Source organism: Rattus norvegicus, chromosome 1 (genome assembly GCF_036323735.1).
Source record: "Rattus norvegicus strain BN/NHsdMcwi chromosome 1, GRCr8, whole genome shotgun sequence".
Taxonomy (NCBI): Eukaryota; Metazoa; Chordata; class Mammalia; order Rodentia; family Muridae; genus Rattus; species Rattus norvegicus.
In genome coordinates, this window is record NC_086019.1 from 79657477 (window position 1) to 79684117 (window position 26641).

The following is a 26641-nucleotide window of genomic DNA, read 5'->3' on the forward strand; positions in this document are numbered from 1 at the left end:
ATTACCAAAGAAATTGTAAGAATATAAGTTTAGGAACCCCTGATAGAAGGTGTGTTGTTTCTAGAAAAATGATATTTAGTGGAGAGAACAGGCAGGTTCTGGTTCCTGTAAGGCACAAAGATATATAGGATACTTTAGCTACTGTGGAAAGGTCAAACACTGGTCTAAGGATAGTCAATCTAAGAAAGACACACAAGGTCACATCTTGACCTTGGGAAAAAAGAGAAGTTCCTCTCAACTCAAATACCACTGACAAACAGTATGAGCAGGTTTCCTTTTGTCAACCAGGCAGTTCCATGCGGGCAAGAAAATACATCCTAAGTATTTCTCATCTTATTCATGGTATAGGAGGAAGTACAGCTTTGGATCTGGCCACAGACACTCCTTGAACACTATCTCTAAAAGTTCTCTTTAGTTTTACAGATTAACCATTAGTGTTTATGGTCCTTTACCCTCAGGGGCAGAGAAAATAATCTTGGGAAGAAGTGGATTTGCTTCCCAAGTATTTATTGTCCATGCAGGTATAGTAGATGTATATAGCAAGGAAGAAATAAAAACCGGGGTATATGTTTAAAAAGAGATGCAAATTGATGCAGGGGATATACTTTTGCAACTATTTGTGGAGAGCATTTGGGGACCACTGGCAGAAATTTGACATTGGACCAGGACAAATAAGTAGGGCTATTTCTGTCAGGAATTTGGCATTGGGCCAGGGCTAGGAAGCAAGCTCAGAGAGGAATCTGATTTTAGGTCAGAACAAAGTAGGCTTCAGACAAGAAAAATGTCTTTGGGCTAGCACAGAGAAATAGGCTCAGGTATCTTGGCCATCCTGATAAGCAATTCGTAAGAGTGATTATGAGACTTTGTTTATTGCCTTGCTTGATCCCTGACTATTGTTATTTATTGCCTTGCTTGTTCCTTTTAATTGACAACTGACCTTATTACTTGCATGTAATTAAAATGGTATAAAAGCAGATTGGGTAACATAATCCTTCCTCACCATCAGAACTGATGGGGACATGCTATAATGTTGTTTATTTTCTCTGTCTTTTTAACCTTGCTGTTGCACTTGAGAACCTGTTGACTGACTGAGCTGGCTTGGTCAACTCTTGTTGCCTAACATGAAGAGCAAAGATGCTCCAGTAGAAATTACAGGTGCTTTTGGGAATTCTGGAAAAAAGCATGCTTTGGCAAGCAATGGTTAATAATTAGAGATTCAAATTAGTGGCACATATGAATGGTGTTGACATAAAGGGTTTGGTATATACAGGAGCCGATGCTAGTATCCTTTTCCTAAAGATTTCAATCTAGTCTCAACATTTCAGAATAATTACACACAATTTATACAAATAAGTAAATTATTAAGAATAAGACAAAGTACCTGATGGATAATCTGTGGGAAATAGATGTCCAAACAGGATATTTGAGACCTCATGTGGCTGTATACCCATAAATATTTTCAGAAAAGATTTTGTTTTTTTAAAAAAATGGGGAAATCAAATTAATATTCCTGCAATTACCATGACAGCAAATGAGGAAATTAGGGGTGATAAGGGAAATATTTACGGGAAAAGTATTGATACAGGTGATTGGGTGCAACCATTAGCTGTGCCAGTTGTCTAAACAGGACATCACTGGAATTGAGTTTCTAAGTTTATAAAAGTAGCCATGCTGAAATAACAACAGTCTTTCCATAAAATAGTTATGGAACAGACATGTGTATATAGAACAGTGGGTCATAACAAAAGAAAGATTGCAAGCACTTGATCAACCAGTACAATGAGGCTCAATATATAGAATAGTCTACCAGCCCATGGAATTCTACATTTTTATTGTAAAAAGAAATAAGGAAAACAATGGATGTAAGGCCTGTTAGCCAAGTAATTCAGTCAATAAGTCCTTAACAGCCTGAACTTCCTTTACCATTTTTACTACTGAAATCGTGGCCTACAATAGTAATTGAGTTCAAAGATTGCTATTTCACAATACTCTAACATGAGCAGGATAGGAAAATGTTTGCTCTCTCAGCACCTAGTCTGAACAACTGTGGTCCAAAGGGGGAAGATAACATTGGAATATTCTTTCACAGAGAATGTTAAATAGTCCAACTTTCTGTCAACATTTCATCCAACAACCATTAGAAACTATTTGTAAGTAATTCTTTTAATCTATTATTTATCATTATATGGATGACAATTTGTTGGTTGATAATGACAAAAATGTTTTAGAGAATATTTTGAAGTCAACCCAATGGAAGAAATGGGGTACAAAGCTAAACAGAGAATTCTCAACAGAGGAAACTCTAGTGGCCATGAAGTAACTATAGATATGTTCAACATCCTTTAGTCATCAGTTAAATGCAAATCAGTGAGAATCTGAGATTCTACCTTAAAATAATCAGAATGCCTAGGATCAAAAATTCAAGTGATAGCTAATACTGGTTAGGATGTTAAGAAAAATTAAAACTCTTCTTTTGCTGGTGTGATTAAAAACTGGTATGACCACTCTGGAAACTGATGCAGTTGTTTCTCAAAATATTGGAAATAATTTTATTTGAATACCCAGCTATTCTGACACTGGGCATATATCCAAAAGATGCACTACCGTATCACAAAGAAAAGTGCTCCCTTATGTTCATAGTAGATTTATTTGTAAAATCCAGTAGTTGGAAACAACCCAAATGAGCCTAAACCTAAGAATTGATACAGAAAATTTTCATTTACACAATAGAAATTAGAACATTAGTTATGCAGGCAAATGGATGTAAGTAAAAAATACTTGAGTGAGTCACCTCACACCAAAAATGATGTGGATGATGTGTACTCACTAAGAATTTGATATTATCCAAAATGTACAGAATATCTAACTGACAACTCACCCACCATAAGAAGTTTTATAACAACTAAGGCTCAAGTGAGGCTGCTTCAATCACACTTAGAAGAGGGAACATAATAATAATGGGAAGTAGAGGGAGGGAGGGTCCTTGGTGGTAGAAGGGAGGGGAAACCAAAGAGGGGCAGGATCAGATATGGTGGAAGGCAGGTGAGAAGCCCAAAAGACAAGGAAAATGAATCAACATATGCATCTGTATGGGAATTGGATCTGGAGAAAACTCTAGGAAGTCCCAGAGAACTGGAATGTGAAAGGGTTTCAGTACTCAATAAGGAGGATCTTAGAAGAAGTATGCAACAGTCAGGGATGGAACCTTAAAAGACCACTTCCAGTAAAAACACAGTTCATAAAGTGGAGTGATGAGGAAACCAAGCTACCTTAAACAATTTTGACCCAGAAATGTTCTTGACTAAAAGAAACATAGGGACAAAAATGTAGTAGAGATTAGAGGAAAAACCATCAAGTGACCAGCCCAACATCCATTTTTCCCTTTTGTGAACACCAATCCCTGATAATTTTACTGATGTCATGTGCTACTTGCAGAAAAGAGCCTAGCATGGCTGTCCTCTGAGAAACTCTACCAGTGACTTACTAAGACGAATGCAAATGAAGACACTTAAAGTCAATCATTGGACTGATGTCCAGTACACCAATGAAATAGTTAGGGGAAGTACTAAGGGAAATGAAGGGAATTACAACCACAGAGGAAGACCTACACTATCAGATATTCTGTACCCCTAGAGGTCCCCAGATACTACGCCAACTCCCAAAGAACATACATGAGCTGGTCTGTAGCCTCTATGCTATTTGCAGAAGATGGCTGTATTTATATGGACTCAGTTTTAAAGAATTTTCGTAATTCTATAAAAATTTAATGTCCCATGGAGCAGAGGTACTTGTGGTAATGAGGTAGGTTTAGTTGGTTGGGAGAACTCCCTTTCGGAAGCAACGGGAACCTGGGATTGGTTGAAGAACTTGGGAAGGGTAGCAATGTTTGGAATGTATATAATTTTTGAAAACATCTGTCTTATTATTAATTGCTCTTTTAAGTTCTGGATCTTGTGTATTTTGTGAGTTATCATGAAAGGGGAGGACTATAGTAGAGATTCTGGACTCTACAAGAGACATTTTGTCCTTTCTGTATTCAATCGTGTTTTTATGCATATGTCTAGATACAGATGATTAGAAAGATTACATTCCAGATTCTGAAATCTGCTTTGTTTTGTGTTAAATGGGTGTTATGCATTTTGGTCTATGCTTCTTTCCTTGATTTTTGGAGTTTGGTGGATTTGTGTTGCCTAATAAAATTTTTCTATTGGAATTCTACTTTTGGATACTGCGAATTCCAGTTAAAACATGTTTTGAGGAATTAGGATGTGACACTTAAGAATGAAGGTAGACTAGGTTTGTGAAGTGATTCCAAGGCAGGGGGAGAAAAATCCTATACCATTAGGATTTGCCTATTTAATATCTTTGAAATAATGAAGAAAGTATAGAGAAGGCTTGAAGAAATATCTGCTATTGCAGTGTTTAAAATATTGGCACTTTTGATGTGGAGAATAAGAGGGTGACGTAAAAATCTGCATTCATCCTATCATTTTCACTGCAGTGGCTTGTTTTGTAACAAAATATAACAAGTGAAATATGGGAGAGGTAAAAAATGGAAACAGAAAAGGATACTTTTTAGGATGAGAAAAACTCAGGCTTTCTCAGGAGATATTTCATGGTCAAGTGTCAGGAAAAGCTACAGCAGCAGTTTTCTTGCAGATCCTAGGTTATTTAATGTGGTAGAACAAAAAAAAATGGATTGAAAATCTGCCATCACAGTACCTCATACATTTGTAGGAATTTTCTGTGCCTAGTATCCAAGGTTCATTTAAGAATATGCCTTTAGATTCATAATTGTACTGATGAATTTGGGCATAGGCATCTCCTAGGATAATATAGTATATATAGAGTTCAAGGTAAATACAGACCAATTATTTCGTGTGGAGGGTAATAGGTGTTTTATATCATTAGACTTGAGCTGAACAGGGTTGATATTTTCCTCTGATTCTTGTTGATAATTTAAAATAAAATTTTAACACGTTTACCATCATTGATTTTGCAAGTAACTGTACTTCTTTGTCTAATTGTTAGATATTTAGGACATAACCAGAGTAATTTTTCACAGAACATAAGAATACTTCTTTTTAAACATGGAATTTAAGATTTCCAATGCTGTTCATTGTTCATGGAACACATTATTACAATCTCTTTATTATGATTATGATGTCATTGTTCTATAAAATACAATGTAATAAAATACATTATAGCAATTTCATACACATGTAACATTGTATTTTACTGGTTCTTATTTCTTCATCACAGTCTTCTATAGGCTAACATTGATGAGTAGACCCCGCTATCTCTGTAGTCATCCTCTCTTTATGTTTATAGGCCATGTCCTTATTCTGCTCTGGGTACCTAACCCCTATGTATACGTCAATCATATGTGCTTTACTTTTGGACATCTAATGTTAAGGGACAATTGGAAATATGTTTAATTTTATCACTAACTTCTATCATTTATAGATTTGAAAAACGTTTATAGGTTTAAAAATTAAAATTTAATAAAACTCCAGTTCAATGTGTGAACTGAAATTCAATGGAATGAATTGAAATAGAGAACCTTGGGACCTGGGGAGTTGAGGGAACCTCTAGAATGTACCAAAGAGCTGAAAGGGGAGAGAATTCAGGATTCAAAGAGAGGGAACTTTAGATGAAGTCCTGTACAGTGTGTAGAGGGAATTTGAATAATCCGCCCCCAATAGAAAGATAGTGCATCAAGTGGAGGGATGGGTTGCTATTCCACAGTCAAAATCTCTGACCAAGTATTGTTCTTGTCTACAGGGAAAAAGTACTACAGGGAAAAGATTGAGAAGAGACAGAGGGAGGTGAAATCCAGTGATCATCTCAGATTGGGTCCAAATTTAAGAGGAGGCTCCAAGTTCTGATACTTTAACTGATGGTATGATGTACTTACAGAAAGGAGGCTAGCATTGCTGCCTTTATAGAGGCTCGAGAATCACCTGAATGAGTCAGGAACCCAATGCACAGAAGTCAGTTGGCCCTGTGGTTGGATAAGAAAAAGGCTGGAAGTAGTTGTGCAGAGGGTAACCCCATATCAAGATCTAAAAGTGTTGAAACCCCAAGATCTCTCAGCCTCTGAGTTGACAACCGGTACCATGAACCAGCTGGTCTGAAGCCCCAGACACATATACAGCAGAGCACTACCTGTTCTGGCCTCAGTGAGAGAAGATGCACCTCACCCTTAAAAGACTTGACACCCTAGAAAATATGAAGATCCGGAGAGGTGTGGGGATGTGGGAAAATGGGTATATCCTCTTGGAGATGGGGGAAAAAGAATGGGATGAGGATATTTTCTAGTTCATTCCACTTGTCTATGAATTTCATGAAGTCATTGTTTTTAATACCTGAGTAGTACTCCATTGTGTAGCTGTACCACATTTTTTAATCCATTCCTCTGTTGAAGGGCATTTCGGTTCTTTCCAGCTTCTGGCTATAATAAATAAGGCTGCTATGAACATAATGGAGCATATGTCTTGCTATATGTTGGAGAATATTTGGGTATATCCACAGGAGAGATATAGCTGGGTCCTCAGGTAGAGCAATGTCCAATTTTCTGAGGAACCTCCAGACTGATTTTCAGAGTGGTTGTACCAGTTTGCAATCCCACCAACAACGGAGGAGTGTTCCTCTTTCTTCAAATCCTCACCAGCATCTGCTGTCATCTGAGATTTTTAACTTAGCCATTCTGACTTGTGAGAGGTGAATCTCAGGGTGATTTTGATTTGCATTTCCCTGATGACTAAGGATGTTGAACATTTCTTTTTTTTTTTATTAACTTGAGTATTTCTTATATACATTTCGAGTGTTATTCCCTTTTCCGGTTTCCGGGCAAACATCCCCCTCCCCCCTCCCCTTCGTTATGGGTGTTCCCCTCCCCACCTTCCCACCATTGCCGCCCTCCCCCCAACAGTCTAGTTCACTGGGGATTCAGTCTTAGCAGGACCCAGGGCTTCCCCTTCCACTGGTGCTCTTACTAGGATATTCATTGCTACCTATGAGGTCAGAGTCCAGGGTCAGTCCATGTATAGTCTTTAGATAGTGGCTTAGTCCCTGGAAGCTCTGGTTGCTTGGCATTGTTGTACATATGGGGTCTCGAGCCCCTTCAAGCTCTTCCAGTTCTTTCTCTGATTCCTTCAACGGGGGTCCTATTCTCAGTTCAGTGGTTTGCTGCTGGCATTCGCCTCTGTATTTGCTGTATTCTGCTGTGTCTCTCAGGAGTGATCTACATCCGGCTCCTGTCGGTCTGCACTTCTTTGCTTCATCCATCTTGTCTAATTGGGTGGCTGTATATGTATGGGCCACATGTGGGGCAGGCTCTGAATGGGTATTCCTTCAGTCTCTGTTTTAATCTTTGCCTCTCTAATCCCTGCCAAGGGTATTCTTGTTCCCCTTTTAAAGAAGGAGTGAAGCATATGTTGAACATTTCTTTAGGTGCTTTTTGGCCATTTGAAAATCCTCAGCCAAGAATGTTTTGTTTACCTCTGTACCCCAATTTGAATAGGGTTATTTGTCTCTCTGCAGTCTAACTTCCTGAGTTCTTTATATATTTTGGATATTAGCCCTCTATCAGATGTAGGATTGGTAAAGATCTTTCCCCAATCTGTTGGTTGCCGTTTTGTCCTAATGACAGTTTCTTTTGCCTTACAGAAGCTTTGAAGTTTTATGAGGTCTCATTTGTCAATTCTTGATCTTAGAGTATAAGACGTTGGTGTTTTGGTCAGGAAATTTTCCCCAGTGCCCATGTGTTCAAGACTCTTCCCCAGTTTTAATTCTATTAGTTTGAGTGTATCTGGTTTGATGTGGAGATCCTTGATATACTTCCTGCATGAGGTAACCCAATCACAGAAAAGCATACTTGGTATGTACTAATTGATGAGTGGATATTAGCCCAAAACCTGGAACTACTCAAAATGCAATCCACAGACTGCAGGAAGCTCAAGAAGAAGGATGACCAATATTCAGATACATTTTAAGAAGGAGTGGGAACTCCTTAAAAGAGAAAAAATTTATTCAGAGGAAGGGAATTAGAAGCAAAGTTTAGAGCAGCGACTCAAGGAAAGGTCATTCAGGGCCTGACCCACATGTGGCCCATATATATACAGCCACCATAACTAGATAAGATTGATGAAGCTAGAAAATACATGCTGAAAGGGATCGGATATAGATCTCTCCTGAGAGACACATCCAGAACATGTCCAATACAGAGGCCAATGGTAGCAGCAAAACACTGAACTGAAAACAGGAACCCTTTGACAGGAATTACAAGAAGGATTGAAAGAGTTGAAGGAGCTTGCAACCCCACAAGAACAACAATGCTAACCAACCAGAGCTCGAGGGACTAGACCACTACCGAAAGTCTGTACATGGACTGACCCAGGGTTCCAACTGCATATATAGCAGAAAATAGCCTTGTTGTGACACCAGTGGAAGGGGAAATCCTTGGTCCTGCCAAGGTTAGACCTTTAGTTCAGGGAAATATGCAGGGGGGGGGCAGTAAAGGGGATGGATAGGTGGAATACCTGTATGGGGGAGTGGGAGGATAGAGTATGGGGACTTATGGATCTGAAACTGAGAAAGGGAATAACATTTGAAATGTAAGTAAAGAAATATATCTAATAAAATAATAGAATAAAAAGAATGGGATGAGGAGCTGTTGGAATACAGAATGAGAGAAAGAGATAAATAGTGCCCTGCCTATAGAAAAAGATTAAATATAATAATAAAAAATAATTTTCATTTCATTATTTAAATATTTTTGTACTGTTCTGAGCAGGTAGGTTAATGGTTTACAACACTGTGTGTTCTTCTAGAAGAATAGGATACTGTTCTCAAGACATACCGTACAGCTTACATCATATTGTATCATTCTTCAAAAATATCTGATGTTTTTCAACTCCCAAGTTAATATATGCAAATATATAGATATATAGAATGTAACAATATTCATACATACATGCAAACATAGCCCCCTACACACATGTGCACACATACCTTTTGATGGCATTTTTAAAATAAGAAACGTAAGGTCAATTTCATTCCCTTCCTCGTCTTCCATATTCTCTTCCTTTTCCACTTCTTTTCTTCCTTTTTTCTTTCTTTCTTTCTTTTTTTCTTTCTTTCTTTCTTTCTTTCTTTCTTTCTTTCTTTCTTTCTTTCTTTCTTTCTTTCTTCCTCCCTTCCTTCCTTCCTTCCTTCCTTCCTTCCTTTCTTTCTTCCTTCCTTTCTTCCTTTCTTTCTTTCATTTTTACTTGCTAACTTTACATCCTGCACACTGTATGACTTATTGTCACCCCAAACCACTATCCTTTCACCATTACTGATCTTCTGCTCTAAACATGTAGTGACATCCTAGGTATCTTCCCAACTGTGAACTACAAATATCTGCAAAGATAGTTGTTTCCTCTCCAACTATACCATACAAGGCAGCTGAGCTGTAAAATATAACCATCATATAGGCAACAGTTCTTGGGATAGCCCTTTTACCAGTGTTTGACACCCAAGCTGCACATCTGTTACTTATATACAGAGAAGCCTAGGTCCAGTCAGTATATGCTATTTGATTAGTGGTTCATTATCTGAGAGCCTCAGATGTCCAGGTCATTTGATTCTGTTGGTATTGCTATGATTTTCAAATCATTTTAGGGGCTATAATCTTTCCTCATATAACTTAATATGAATCCCCAAGCTCCATGAAGTGTTTGGCTGTGAATGCTGTATCTGTGTAAGCTGCTCTGTGGAGCTTCTCAGAGTGCAGCAATCTTTGACTCCTGTCTACCAGAATAACAGCATTTTTTATACTGTCAGGGATTGGTACTTGTCCATGTAAAATGCTTCATCTTCGGCTAGGTCCCTCAGTGTCTTCTCCATCCTGTTACATTCACAATCGCATTAATTCTTGTAGACAGGATAATTTTTCGTAGAAAATCTTATGGGTGGTCTGGAATTCCTATAACATCACTGGTTTTCCTGAATGGCCATAAGAGGCAGTCTACCATGGCTTCATATCTTTGATGCTCTTAGTCTTACCTAAGTTATATCCATTGACTTGTAAGTACCTCACATAATCCAGGACTCTATCTCTTCCTGGAGAGTATCCCTCCCTACCCTTGCCCATTGGCTGCAGATTTCCATTCAGTCTAATTGACATCAAACCATTCATCTTCGAACTTCACACAACTGACTCCAATATCTAACTCCCCACACTATATCATCCACCTCCCAGTTCCATCCCTCAATCTGCCTTCCACAACTTTCCATTGAACTTCCTAAGTGAGGCTTAAGCATCTGTTCTTATGTCCTCCTTCATATCCAGGTTTTTGGGGTCTGTGGAGTGTGGCATGGGTATCCTCTATTTTATGGCTAATATGTACTTATAGGAAAATAAATAACACTCATGCTCTTTGGGGCCTGGGTTACTTAATTTGGGATGATATTCTCAATATCAACTCATTTGACTCCAAAATTCATAATGACTTAGTTTTTCATGAATATTTCATGGTAGATGTACAGTTCTTATGATGTACAATTGTTTACATAACAACTTATATACAGAATAACGTTCTCTATACATTCTGTTCCTGAAATATATCTAAAGCATGGCTTATGGAACAAAGAACTTAGGGACAATTAGTGGACATCTCATCCTCCTTATTTGCATTTTATTCTAACACAATATAGGTTTTACATCATTATTTGACTTTTAAATTTTGTTCTGTTACATATACTCAAATATTCAAAAGGGGTTCAAAATTTTAATAGTGTCAGTTCCTTTAATCCACTTTAATTACTATCTATATTAAGCTAAATAATTATTTATTTCTGTATAATAGACACAAAAGTAATACAAGTTAGATACTATATGAGATTTCATCTTAAATAAATATTTTGGTAATGGTGATAATAAATTTTTCTAATAAATTTTAATAAAAATATAATTTTGTAATTATTCTTATTGTACATAATTTATCAATGTTAGAGAAAAGCCTTTTGTTGGTCTACAAGGGGGAGAAATATAAGGGAGGGATCTCCTCTGCACTGTATGGATTCTTCACCTTTCAATAAAAAAAACAGGTTCAATGTTTTGAAGCAAGAATAGAAGTTGGGATACCTGGCAGAGAAGATTCTGTGAGATAGTCAAGTGCAGGGGATTAACCCAAACACAGAAGATGAGGGTCACATGAACCTAAGGACCAGGCTACCGGCAATGTTCCATGACGTAAATGGAAATAAATGGGTGATAAATGCATTAGCTGGTTGGGGAAGGAGAGAAGTTATTGTCCTAGGCATCTATTCATAAAAATTATATATATTAAACTTCATCATTCCTATACTTCCTGTCTTTGCCTGATCCTTTCCAAATCCCAGCCCTCTCTGCGACTTCTTCAGTGCCTCACTCATTCTGTTAGCTTCTTCTTCACAAATATTCCATGACAAAACCAAATCTGCAAATGTCTTTTCCAAATATATATGTGTGTGTGTGTGTGTGTGTGTGTGTGTTTATGTGTAATATTTATTTCATCATTCTTCCTGCCATGACAAGAAAGGTTTAAACCTCTGAACTGTAACACAGCTGCAAGCTAGTGCAAATATATATGTATTTATATGGAAAACATATGTCTATAACCTTCTATGTCTCTTTTAGTGCTTGTTGTGTATGTATTTTACCATGGTGACTACTGTCTTTTAGTCAATACATTAGGTAGATCCTTCTTGTGAAAGCTAATAATCCCTAGCTCTATAGTTATCAAGTAGCCTGTAATTCTTTGTCCAAAAATGTGACCGTAGAAAATGTTCTCAATTAAACATTACCATGTTTGCTAATATTTCCTTTGTTCAGATTTTGTTTTTTTCAGTCATTTTGGGAAAGCAAGCCTCATGGCAAATATTCTGATATTCTGACTTTCAATCTTTAGACACTCATTTCTGTAATGCTCTGTGATCATTCATGAAGAACTTGTGATATAGATGAATCCATTGGAGTTAGTCTCACCAAAATTTGTGAATCTCTACCTTGTATACAATTATGGGTTTTCTATAGTGTTACCCATTTCTGATGAAGAATAGCTTCTCTGATGAAGGGTGTTAGCTAGCTACATGTATCTGTGGGCCTAAAGTTAAACTTAGTAAGGGTTTATGCTATTATACCCATATTCCACTTGTTATGTGACAAAACATTCCTTTGGAGACACAGAGGACTCTTTACTCACCAAATATAGATCCCATGGCAGACCAATATATAAATAACACTAAAGTGCAATTTAGGGAACTTTCAGATTACCTACATTAATATTTTTGATCATTTTCTGTTAGCACAACCATTTTATAAGTGTTCTTTCCAAAAATCTCAGTTATTCTAAGCCTTTTCACTCAATTCTGCTGGGTCTGTTCCCTTCCTAGCAACTTGTCAGGAAGTCAGGGTCTTTGCATTCTGGTTTGTCTGAAAGGGACTATCATCTTTTAATGTTTTATCTTATAGAAAGATTCATTTGAATCTTGTTAGAATCAGTTATTCTCTAAAAGTATTTTCAGTTGTACACTTTTCTGCTTGCTGTGCTTTGAACCAAAATACTCACCATAGGCATATAGAGAATATCACTATTAAGAGGTAAGACAGAACAAGAAGTGTTCCTGTCTAAAAAATCTGTAGGAACAATAATGGAGATGAGAATTGGGGAAAGGAGATCCAGTGACTGGCCCAAATTGGGATACAGCTCAAGGAGAAGTTCAAAGGCTTGACATTATTATTGAACTATGGTATTCTTATAGACAGAAACCTAGGATATTTGCCCTCTAAGATGCTCAAGAAGCAGGTGAATGAATCTGTCACTCATAAATATATCCAACCAATGGACAGAAGTTATTAACACATGTGGTTGAAATAGAGAAAGGCTGGAAGACCTTGAAGGACATAGAAACCACAGAGAAAGACCAGCAATCCCAGTTAACTTCAACTACTGAGATATCCCAGAGTCTGAGTTACCAAACAGGCAGCATACACTAGCTGATACAAAGCCCAAGACAGATATACAGGAGAGGAATACCTAGGAGAAGATGCACCTAACCCTTGTGAGTCTTGAAAACCCAGGTAGTGGGGAGGTCTGATGGGGTGTGATGTGGGGAAAACCTGTTGGAGATTGGGCAGGAGAAATGGGATAAGGAATAGTGGGAGGGTGGCCTGGGACAGGGATAAGACTGGACTATGAAAAATTAATAAGATGTGGATAGATAAGATGGGGCATGTTAAGAATATTAGCCACTAATTAGAAATCATTGTAAGTAAGGAAAGCAAATCTTGCTGCAGAAAGACTATTATGCACTGGTAAACAAGTCATGTTTTCCCTTCCATAACCAATTCAATTATTTCACAAAAAAGTATCATGAACTCACTGGTTCTCATAACACACTGATTTTTTATATTACTTAATATTTTCAAAATGAAGACATGGTAAGGATTACTGTTTTGTCCATATCTGTGGTTTTCTCTTTAACTTCTGTTCAAGCACTCAAAAACAGAAATGGAAATCCTCTCTGTAAAAGAGGTAAATCCCATACATATTTATGGGAAACACACTGACATGAACTTTTAAAATGTTTATTTCCTAGGTTATCATGTCAACCAAATCTCTCAATAACAGTCAGTTGTTTCCATGTTAGAGGTCAGATGCAGAAACTTCCAATACAGAATACAAATGATCATTTATAGACATCTGTCCATAATAAAAACTGTGCTCTTTTACAGAAAAACAGCTCAAAACCACAAATATTCCTTGGCATTAGCCTTTTCAATGGATGAAATCAACAAAAATCTTGACCTTTTACCAAATATGTCTTTGGTTATAAAACATACTTTGAACTATTGTAATGGAAAAACTGCACTCTATGTATTTAAAGAAAAACTTTATAAGCTTTTCCCTAATTATGACTGTAATGAAGAGACTATGTGCTCATTTCTGCTTACAGGACTGAATTGGATGTCATCTATAAGCTTTTTTAGATGCTTTGACTTCTTCTTATTCCCCCGTGTGAGTCATCATAGGCAAAGGATTCGTTGTAGAGGGCCGCAATAACATTCGCCACCACTAGATGGCGCTGTCTTCCACTTCGCCCCACGTGGTAGGCCAGGATAGCCTCCGCCATTACAAGATGGCGCCAACCTTCGCCGCGCCAGCCGGCCCCCCTTTCAGGAAGTTAACTGTGCGCATGTGCAAGAGTGCCTTCATGCCAGGTCTTTGCCCACTCCAGGGCGTGCCTTATGAGATCATGGGTAACAACCAATCAGGTGTGGGTGCGCCGCACTAGGGTTTTATAAGCGCGCCATGTTGGCAAGGTGTGGCTTTTTCCTCTTCTAACATTAATAAAGTGGTCACAGTAAGGATTTCTAAATGTCCGCGTGCTTCTTGCCAGCGGGAGATCGCGCGCGGGACATTTGGTGCCGAGAACCCGGGACACAAAAAAGCTACATCATCGCTGGTGCCAAGAGGAAGCCTCCGTTTCACGGAAGAAATCCAGAAACTGTGGAATGCAGGTAAAAAACTCTGAGAGACTATGTTTAGCCTTGATCTGCTCCAGCTCAGTCCCCTGCCGGACGCGGCAGGTGCCGCTATGGTTGCTCTGGCAACCCTCGAGTTGTTTCTATTGACCTTTGAGTTTCTAGTTACCGCCAAACGGCGTCAGAGGTCTCGTGGGAACTGCCCAGCTATAACAGCAAAGCGGAGAGTGTTGGGGGAAGGGCGAGGCGACAGAGGGTCAGAAACAGAGGGTAGTGAAAAGTTGCAACGAACTGATCGATCTCAAGCACCAGACCCTTCCAATTTGGAAGTGAAAGATTGGGGAAAGAACGCCCCGGGTGAGAAGGGAGGAGGTAAAAGGAACACAGTATTTTGGGAGAAAAATTTTGTCTTTGTGCCTGTTAGAAGTGTGCTTAAGGTCCGGCGCCAGCTCTGGGGACGCCGCGGCGTCCAGGCGCTGACGCGACAGCTTTACAGAGTCATACTGATCAGATTTGATAGAGGCAGACCGCCTGAAAATTTATCCAGGAGTATCAAACAAAAGGACATCTCAGTGTCCGTGCACAGCCTGATAGAGTTAATATAATTGGGTTGTGAGTAAAAATACTCAGGGCTGTGTTTCACTTCCATACCATTGGCGAATGTCGGTCGTGCCGCTCAGATAATATATCTCAGTATCTTACAGGAATTGGGTTTCAACACGTTGGTGGACTAGTCCAGGAATTGAGATAATCCATCGCCCATATCAACTCCACCCAAGTGGATAGTCACCGTGAACACCATCTGGCTTTTTCCCTCTTTGTCTATTGATTGTCTCTGGTGCACCAGGATGTCCCCATGTCTGTCAGTGTATGTCTGTGGTTTTTGTTTCTCGTTGTTTAAATGTTTTATGTTTCATGTTCAAAAGAAAAAATGGTAAAAACTTTATCTGCCGGTAGTACACACCTTGACTTGGTTTTAACTCGTTTCAAAAAGGAACAAATGAATAAAAAACAGTTTCAATCAGGTTTTTAGAGCCCTGTGCCTGGAGCCAGGTGGCTAGATTAGCTGGAAAAGCTGGCCAGAGTCTAAGCGTCTACACGAGCTGATCTTAAAAGCGCCAACAGCTTCTCAGCCTCTTCGATACATGAGTTGATAGCTGTTTCTCGTAGAAAAATCCCTGACTTATTATTTTGACTCAACAGGTGACAAGGTGCTTTTCTTAAAATCATAGCTAAAAGGACAAAAATGGTGTTTGGTCTAAATATTAAAGATAGGTGTAGCCACTTCAATTTTGTTTCTCATTGGTTTTAAATGTATATATATGCTCTACTTGCCTTGGTTATGGACTATTGGCTTTCAAGTTATTGGATATGGTTAAAAAGGTATAATATTGGTAACAAAAGGTTGACATAAAGCTGGTAATCTGGATGAAGTCATTCTAGATAGCGTGTGACATGGGCCAACCTAGGGAGACAGGTCTAAATTGAGTAATGTTTTTATGGAATTCTTATTCTAGGAACCAGGCTTCTGAAAGAATTTAGGACATTGTCCCTTGTTGAGGTATTGGAGACCGCACCATTGTGCATCCAAATGTAAGAATTGACAGTCAAACTTTGTAACATAATAGATAGACCTGGGGTGCCTTGGAGACTAGATTGTTTGTTGGAGGTTGAGTTTTGCTTTCCAAAGTTGTGGCTTGCCCTGAAGTTATCTGTATTTTAATGCTAATTTCCACTGCCCTGGAGAACAGCTGCCTAGTCAGGTACTCAGAACTCAGGTGACCTTGTGGTGGTGCTCTAGTGTTACAAGGAAAATTTAAGGATTGTGATTAAAGATCGCTAACGTTACACTAACTCAAACTTATCTTTAATTAAGGAAAAATCATACAGGTAGAGATTGTTACAAGATTTACGAAGGATTGATGAGGTTTTGGAACTTGTGAGAACATTACAGCCAGTTGACTTACTCCAACTGCCATTTCAAGATAGATTTAGAGGACTGATTTTGAGTTTTCATTTCATGAGCTTGCTTACAGTTTTAGAGAGTCCATAGAGTGATATCATTAAAAGTGGCTAATAGACTTATATTATACAATTTTGTTGCTTCTTCAGTGTAAGAAGTTAGAACTTAAATCTTTCAATGTATATAGAAAATTTTACTACAAACCTTTGCTCTTAAAATGAGCTTTAATATTTGGGGAGTAGCTGTTACACTACTCCAAATAAGAATATTTGAAACTAATTTTAAGCTACTAAAGATATGTTAATTGACTAAGTACCTTACCTTACCAGAGGACTTAGGTCTTTGTTATACACATTGGAGATAAAGCTTCAGCTGTGTTAGTACAGAGTTGTGGACTGAAGTCATGAAAGTATTTTGAATAGAAACCTGGTAAAACATATCTTATTCCAAACAACAGTTAATTCGTTACTACTAAATACTGATATTTGGCCTATTACATATACAAATTTTTCAGGCAAAATTGATAATTTTACTCTTTACATGCTTTTGTACTTCCTACATATTTGTGCGTACTACCCATAGGAAATGTCTTAGTGTATTTATAGGTGGTTCATCTAATGAAAAGGCTACAGGTATGATTGGATCACTTGTTTATTCTCTTGAGTTTCTATTGCTTCAACACAGATTATTAAATTCCGTGGTATAGCCACTGTTTTTAAATCAAACTTTCTATTCACATACTGATAGCCAATGTGTGGCTTGTGGTTTACAATTGATTTCAATTACCTAATGCTTTATTAGAGGCAAGTTTTCTACATGAAATCAGTGAGTGATTTCAGTGTAAATTTGTCTGACAACTCACTGTCCTTTCAGTGCTCTGGCTCAGACAACTAAACAAAACCATAGACCCAGCTCTTTAAAAATGTTAATGGAGTTGATAACACACCCTCACGAAAAGAGGAAGACTCCATTTGCTTACCTTCAACTCCCAGCTTCACCCAGCTCAGGGATTTCTAGTAAGACTGAATCTGGACAATATTTACAAGATTTGACGTTTCTAATTAATGCTTATGTTTAGGTAAATAAAGTTTGTGAGGTGCTAGAAAAATGGCTTAGTGGTTAAGAACACTAAATACTGTTCCTTTATAGGACATTTAAGAACTCAAACTAGATTGCCTGGGCTCTTTAACAAGGGAGGACAAGATTCCAGACAGATTATAGGCCTTACATAAGAACAATTAGTGAAAAAATCTCATTCTTTATATATCCAAAACAATTATGCTGGAGACAATAATTTGACATACAAGTCAATTTATAAATACAAGTGCTCAGTGTCCTCAACTTAATCCTTGAGGACTTACCTTAATAAATAATATCTTTACTATATCTTAATATATAAAAAGGGGGAGTTATCCATGTATGCCAAAATATGCTCCTTTTATTTCAATTTTAAAATTTTGGATGCCAAAGTTTATGGCACCCTACAACTAGACATACTTCTGCCTAGGTGAAATAGAGAGATCCACTTATTGACATGTTCCTGTCCAGATATTTTATATGGGGAAGAGGGAATGTTTGTGTTTTTTCTACAGGATGCTACAAGAGTGTGCCAGCTGCCTGAGTGGTTGCTGAGACTTGCTGATCCTGGTTACATGAAGATTCAGCTCTCGTGGTTCGGGTCCCTAGAGTCATTCCTCTGCCCTGAAAGGAAGATGGAAGATCCCCCCTTCACCTTTTGTCATCACAGAGATTTTCCCGTTGCTGCAGTCAGTGTTACCGCTGCGTGTGTTCCCGTCCCACTGTGGCCTATGCTCAGACTCTGCACACTGCTGCTTGCTGGGGAAGACTGGACTCCAGCCGTTGCTGTCCCTTCATTTCTCTGGTGACTCTTGCTGCCTTAACTGGTAACTGGTGTTGTCATTTTACAGACCGTAGCTTCACAGAAAGCTACCTGTGTAAAGCTACAGTGACTGGAGAACTCTGTCCTGGTTATACAGATCTCAGAAATGGTTCCATTGCCTGCTGGTTGTTCCAGAGAAGAATGACTGATCCTGAACTGTCCTGGAAAAGACCTTGACACTTTTGCTGCTATTGTAGCAGCCATTACTGCTGCAGACATTGTGTCTGCAGTGTCTGGAGTTATCCTCCCCCAATCTATTGTTAGACAAGTACAGTGGGTGAACTTTCTGGAGTAGTTACTAACAATTGAGAATTCTAAATTTTATTATAGGAGTGGCTTGACTATGGCCCTTGGTGGTAACAGCTGAGGAGGACCAAATGAGGTGCCCACTACTTATCAGGAGTGGCTCTGTTTGATACAGCCCTATGCTGTGGATCAGTATTCATACCATGGTTGGTTTACAAACTCAGATCTCAACAGTAACGTGTCAAGGCCGTTATCACTCAAGCACTTGTGGCCATTATACTAGGGGCCTCCCCTGGAATTTGGTTATCTTGCTCAGGACTCTCTCTGTATCTGAGTTCCCTGCTCCTGCACCCCATGGATCTGTGGATCCATTACACTGGGAGGAGAGGGACTCTCTCTGTATCTGAGTTCTCTGCTCCTGCACCCCATGGATCTGTGGATCCATTACACTGGGATTGAGAGAGACTCAGTGATCCTTTGATCAGCCCTTGCACATCGCTGAGGTTTCCTCATTGCACGCGATAGGGTGATCATGTCTGTTATAAAATTATATAAATTATAAGGGTGAGATGTAGAGGGCCGCAATAACATTCGCCACCACTAGATGGCGCTGTCTTCCACTGCGCCCCACGTGGTAGGCCAGGATAGCCTCCGCCATTACAAGATGGCGCCAACCTTCGCCACGCCAGCCGGCCCCCCTTTCAGGAAGTTAACTGTGCGCATGTGCAAGAGTGCCTTCATGCCAGGTCTTTGCCCACTCCAGGGCGTGCCTTATGAGATCATGGGTAACAACCAATCAGGTGTGGGTGCGCCGCACTAGGGTTTTATAAGCGCGCCATGTTGGCATGGTGTGGCTTTTTCCTCTTCTAAGATTAATAAGTGGTCACAGTAAGGATTTCTAAATGTCCGCGTGCTTCTTGCTGGCGGGAGGTCGCGCGCGGGACAATTCATCACATTATTTCTCTTTGGGTGACTTTGATAGATATTGAGAAAATTAGTGGATGAAATTAGACTTATGCTTATGTCAATCTATGTAGTTCCACAGTACTTATTAATCAAAGACATGGTAGGCCTTCTGCTAGGTGTGGTCTCCAGAAGGTCACAGATTCCAGAAAGGAAGAATAAAGGAGGCCATGAAGAATTGAGTCTGGCATGGCCATAGAGAGAAACTTGAAGCCTTGACTGTGTGGCTGACCGTGTTTCTTCATTTATACAAACTTCATTAAGCAGAGATTGATTCATATTGTTAAAAAACCTAGAAAACATTATTTCTGTCCCCAGATATGTGTTATCTCCATCTTGTTCATGAGTTTAAATTGTCAGTGTTAATATTTCAAATAACGGATTTATCATTTACCATCATAATGGTGTTATAAGTTTATCAGTGATTAACTGTGATTGAAAAAAATTTATTTTACAAAAATTTTCTCTATAATCCAACTTTTAATTATCTGGAGTATCTTTTTACAAAGGCACAATGACAAACCTTTTTAGCATGGCAGCTCATGACATTTCAGTATCACTGGACAGGATGAAAATATCCAATCCAGTCTGTGTAGTTAGCCATTTTATTACCAGTGAGTGTTTGACCAAGAATTAATGGTCAGAGTGTCCATGGTCATTACAACCACTGTCAAAAATTTTATCAATATACTGTTATAGTTAGTATAAATCATTTTATTAATAATATAATGATTAAATCATATCTTTTGGAATTTATTGCTATGTCTTCTTTTGTTTTTCTTTTGTTTCCTCCTCATAAGATACAAGAGTGGACCTTCATAAGTGAACATTCCTAAGAAAGAGGAGTCATGGGGTTCTGACACCTCATTCTTTCATACCTTTTCACATTATTGTTTCTCCATCTTTATAAGAGACTTTGTATGTTAGAGATAACTCCGTTCAATCTACCTATGTTTCTTTATATTGCTTCAAGAAATACAACTTTTGAGTGTGATAATTTTGCATCAGACTTCCGTGGGGGTTTATTAGGCTGAGGTTTTTAATATAATCTGCTGCTAACACTTTTAGGCAGCCAAATTATGTTTCCACTTTAAATTTTTTTCTGGTTATCTGTTTCATGTGGAGGACAGAAGCAGATATTCACATACTATTTTGGAGCCTTATCATGAAGTAGACATTTGTAGCATCTTTATGTGAGTCACAATCTCTAGGGTACAACAAATACCTACAAGTAGGGCAAGATAAGAATATTTGTTCCTGAAAGCTAAAGAAGTATTATGCATCAGTTCTTCTTATTGAAGAGTTTAGGAAGTATTTCTGGATTAAGGCATAATTGACTTTTTGAAAAAATTTTAGCCAAATATCGCCAAGTTGTAAATATATTAAAATCTCTCCAAACATTGAATATGCAGATATCAAGACAAAAACTGAATGACAGAATGGAAGTTTTTATAACATGCAAATATGCTTTGTTATATCTTTGTCAAACAGCTATGCTTGTTGTTCCCATTAGAAGTTGATATACCAGGCATCCACGTTTGCTCATTTGAATCAGTGATGAGAGGAAAAGTCATAGGTTATCAACTGTGCAGGTAAATAGAATTACAAGGTTTTTTCTTTTTAAAATTATTTTATTAATTTTTTATTTATATGAGTACAGTGTAGCTGTTTTGAGATGCACCAGCAGAGGGCATCAGATCCCATTACAGATGGTTGTGAGCCACCATGTGGTTGCTGGGATTTGATCTCAAGACCTCTGGAAGGGCAGTCAGTGCTCTTAACTGCTGAGCCATTTCTCCAGCCCCACAAGTTTTTTTTTTAAGTGCATTCCACCTATGCTCCTCTCTGTATTGCAGTTCCTTCAGATTTCCTATGGACCTCTCCATTCCATCTTCAGTGATAATGAACAATTTCCCTATGTATATCAGATGACCCCAAAGGACACATCACTAGCATTGGCAATGGTCTCCTTCATACTTTACTTCAACTGGAACTGGGTTGGCCTTCTTGCCTCAGATAATGATGAAGGCAATCAATTTCTCTCAGAGTTGAAAAAAGAGACTGAAAACAAGGAAATTTGCTTTGCCTTTGTGAACATGATGGCAATCAATGAGCTTTCATTCTATCAGAAAATGAACTGTACTACAAACAAATTGTGATGTCATCCACAAATATTGTTATCATTTATGGAATCACATACAGTATTATTGAATTGAGCTTCAGAATGTGGGAATCTCTGCTTATATAGAGGATATGGATCAACAAATCAGAGTTGGATTTCCCAACAAGTAAGGGAGATATAATTCATGGAACATTCTATGAGACTCTGACTTTTCTACAGCACCATGGTGAGATTTCTGGATTTAAAAATTTTATGCAGACCTGGTACCATCTCAGAAGCACTGATTTATATCTATTAATGTCAGAGTGGAATCACTTTAACTATGAGACCTCAGCATCTAACTGTAAAATACTGAGAAGTGATTCATCCAATGCCTCATTGGAATGGCTAATGGAACAAAATTTTGATATAGACTTTAGTGATAATAGTCATAGCATATACAATGCTGTGTATGCCATGGCACATGCACTGCATGAAAAGAATCTGCAACAAATGGATAATCAGGAAATAAGCTATGAGAAAGGAGCAAGTACTCACTGTTTAAAGGTACAGTTTTGTTTCTATTTTTATTGGAAATTTTATATACTTACGTTTCAAATGTTATACCCTTTCCTCCACTTTCATCTACCCTATCCCTATGTCTATGAATGCTTGGACTCGCCCCAAGCCACTCTCACAATACCCTGTCATTGCTTTACATGGTCCATCTCATACAGAATTACATGTTTTGTTGAGTATAGGGTTTTATATTAGGATCTGATGATTTTTTTAACATTGTCAGTTTCTCTTATGTCTCCCCTTTCATTTCTGATTTTGTTAATTTCCACACTTTCTCTGTGTTTGCTGCTTAGTCTGGCTAAGAGCTTAAGTGTATCTATCTTGTTTATTGTATAATAGAACTAGCTCCTGTTTTTCTGTTTGTTTTTTAATTCTTTGTATACTACTCTTATTTCTACTTGGTTAATTTCAGACCTGAGTTTGACTCCTTCTGTCTACTCCTGTTGAGAGTATTTTGTTCTTTTTTTTCCAGAGCTTTTAAGTGTTCTGTCAACCTGCTAGTGTATGTATGCTCCAGTTATTATTACTTTTTTTGGATGCACTCAAGCTATGAGTTTTCCATTTAGCACTATTTTCAATCTGTCCCAAAAGATTTGGTATGCTGTGCCTTCATTTCATTAAATTCTCCAAAGTCTTTTATTTTATTCTTTATTTCTTCCTGGACCAAGTTATCATCGAGTAGAGAGTTATTAAACTTCCTTGTATATGTGGGATTTTTGTTGTTTTTGAAGAAAAGACTTTGTCCATGGAGATCTGATACGATGCATGGGAATATTTCCATCTTCTTGAATCTGTTGAGGCTAGTTTGTTGAATAATTATATAGTTAGTTTTAGAGAAGGTTGCATCGATTCCTGAAAAGAAGGTATATTTCTTTGTTTTTCGATTAGGTGTTTTATAGATATCTGTTTATTCCATTTGGTTCATAACTTAGGTCAGTTTCAATGTGCCTCTGTTTAGTTTCTGTTTCCATGATCTGTCCATTGATGAGAGAGGTATTAAATTGTCTGACTTTATTTTGTGTAATACATTGAATGATCTTAGTTTCAGTAAATTTCTTTTATTATTGTGAGTTCCATTGCATTTGGAGCATAGATTTTTCAAAATTGAGAGTTCATCTTGGTAGATCTTTTCATTGATGCATACCAAAATGTTCTTCCTTAAATTTGTTGATAATTTTTGGTTGAATGTTGATTTTATTCAATATTAGAACATCTACTCCAGCTTCTCTCTTGGGAGCATTTGCTTGGAAGTTTTTATCCAGCCTTACTCTGAGGTGCTAGCTGTCTTTGTCACTGAGGCGTGTTTTTTGTATACAGCAAAGTGCTGAGCCCTGCTTATGTATCCACTCTGTTATCTATGTCTTTTTATTGGGGAATTGAGTATATTGATGTTAAGAGATATTTGGAAGAAATTATTGTTGCTTCCAATTATCTTTGTTGTTAGAAGTAGAATTATATTTGTATAGATATCTTCTTTGGGGCTTGTCAAAAGATTAGTTTCTGGCTTTCCCGAGGGTGTAGTTTCCCAACTTGTGTTTGAGTTTTCCATCTATTTTCTTTGTATGGCTGGGTTTGTTGAAAAATATTGTGTAAATTTGGTTTGTTATAGAGTATCTTAGGGGTTGGTGATTTAGCTCAGTGGTAGAGCGCTTGCCTAGCTAGCGCAAAGCCCTGTGTTCGGTCCTCAGCTCCAAAAAAGAGAAAAAAAAGAATATCTTGGTCTCTCCATCTCTATTAATTGAAATTTTTTCACAGGTATAGTTTCCTGTCCTGGAATTTCTCTTCTCTTAGAGACTGTATGGCATCTGCCCAGGATTTTCTAGTTTTCATCTCACAGTGGAGAAGTCTGATAGAACTCTGATAGGTCTGCTTTTACATGTTACTTGACCAATTTTTTTAATGCTTTTAATGATCAGACTTTATTTTGTAGATTTGGTGTTTTAACTATTATGTGACAGGAGGAATTTTTTTCTCTTCCAATCTATTTGAAGTTCTGTAGGTTTCCTGTATGGTTTGTAGGGATCTCTTTCTTTAGGTTAGGAAAGTTTTCTTCTATAATTTTGTTGATATTAACTGGCCCATTAAGTTGGCAATCTTTGCTTTCTTCTATACCTATTATCCTTACGTTTTGTCTTCTCATGGTTTCCTGGATTTCCTGAATTTTCTGGGTTAGGGGATTTTTCTATTTTGCATTGTCTTTAACAATTATGTTAATGTTTTTATAGTATCGTCTGCACCTGGGATTCTCTGTTCTATCTCTTGTATTCAGTTGGTGAATCGTGCATCTATGACACTAGATTTCTTTCCTAGGTTTTCTATGTCAAGGTTTGTCTCCCTTTGTGTTTTCTTTATTGTTTCAATTTCCATTTTTATATCCTAGATGATTTTGTTCAATTCCTTCTCTGTTTTGTTTGTGTTTTCCAGGAACTTTTAAAGGGATTTTTGTGTTGCCTCTTTAAGTGCTTATACTTGTTTACCTGTGTTCTTCTGTATTTTAAGAAATACAGAAGGGATTTAAGGGAGTTATTTATGTCTTACTTAAAGTCTTCTATCATCATCATGAAATGTGTTTTTCAATATGAATCTTTCCTTTCTTGTGTGTTTGGTACCTAGGACTTGCAGGCCAAAGGATCCCAGGCTCCTCCATAGTTCCTGTGCCCTGTTTGATCCTGCTGCATCCATCTTTGGACAGTTATTGGAGCAAAACTGGGGACTAATAGTGGGCTTAGCAGTGAGAGCACTCCTGGTAGACCAGCTCTCTCTGGATAGGTTTTGGGTCACATGGCTGTAATAGAGCCTTAACTCTAGGTGCAGAGAGAGACTAGAAGGATCTGTATAATTTCTTCTAACAGATGATGTTTGCTGTTGCATAGCCATTTAGAATCTCTCAGATGCACACACTTAATGAAATAAGAAATGTTTTCCAAAGTAGATGGCTTTCTGAACTTTTTTTAAGAAAAAATAAATCTAGTGACTTATAATTGTGAATGAAAATGAAGGCACAGTTTATCAATTAAAATTTGTACTTTCATATGGAGCACCCCAATATGCATCAGCATACCCCTTCCAATATTCAATTCAAATGGTACTTCTTTATGATTTTTTCCAAGATGAGAAGATGAGATTTATTTATATTCATCAATTAATTGTTGTTAATCATTACAAGGAAGAGTTTCATTAGGGTCCTCCAGTGATTCTGCCTACAGTGTTGACTCTGGGTAACTTTCTTGGTTTCTGAGAATAATTAAACAAGAAACAGTTTGGTATTCAGCTCCATTTATAAAATGTGTTAATAGGTGTGAATGTATCATTCTCACTGTGTATATGTACATTTTTATTCATCCTGTGTATCTGTGTTTATATTTGTTTTGCTTTGTACAAAAATGTTTATCTCTCTGTATGACTGAGATACGAGCAACATTTTTTGGTATGAATTTCTTTCCACAAGTGTGTTTGTATAACTATGTATGTTTCTTTTTGTCTTTGTCAGAGTATGTATTTTTGTGTAACACTGCATTTTGTGAGTATTTCTATATGCTTATATGCATTTGTATTTGAATACTGTATATGTGGATGCCTATTTCTATGTTCTTGTCACGGCCTTTGCCTGCCTTTTTGTCAATATGTGTGAGTATAACTTTTTTGTGTGTAAATATCATTCTGGGGTGGATAGTATATTTTATACCTTTCCCTGTGTGTTGCTGTCAGTCTGTATGTATGTTCGTATATGCATGTGCATTCCTTTATTTGTGTGTGTGTGTGTGTGTGTGTGTGTGTTTGTGTGTATCTGTGATTGCATATGTTCCAGTGTAGATATTTTGTGGAAATTCATATCTGTGTATGTGATTTTTGTGTCTGAATATTTACATATTTTGTATCAACATATATATATATACATATATATATATATATATATGCATGTGTGAGTGTGTGTGTAAATCAGTGTATAGCTATATTATATGTATGACTCAGGAAAGATGTAGCCTCTGTATGTGTGAATGTGCATGAGAGTGTGTTGCATATATAGGCTTGGTCCTTAAATTTTGTCAGTTTAGTTTTGTCTGAGAGAACTGAAATTCTTGGAATATTATGATAATTTCATTTTTTAAGTATTTTATTTTTCTTTTATTAAATATTTTGAATTTACATTTTATTTTTTATATTTCTTTATTATTTACTTTTTCTTCTTTTCTATCTTTATTAACTTGGGTAGTTCTTATTTACATTTCGATTGTTATTCACCTTCCCGGTTTCTTGGTCAATGTCCCCCTAACCCCTCCATCCTTTTATATGGGTGTTCCCCTCCCCATCCTCCCCTCATTACCGCCCTTCCCCCAACAATCATTTTCACTTGGGGTTCAGTCTTGGCAGGATGAA

General features: G+C 37.6%; 1 pseudogene; it reads left to right on the forward strand.

Annotated features, from left to right (window-relative positions):
• Vmn2r116l-ps28 (vomeronasal 2, receptor 116 like, pseudogene 28) overlaps nucleotides 1-26641 on the forward strand; it is a 60697-nt pseudogene that overhangs the window by 13407 nt on the left and 20649 nt on the right.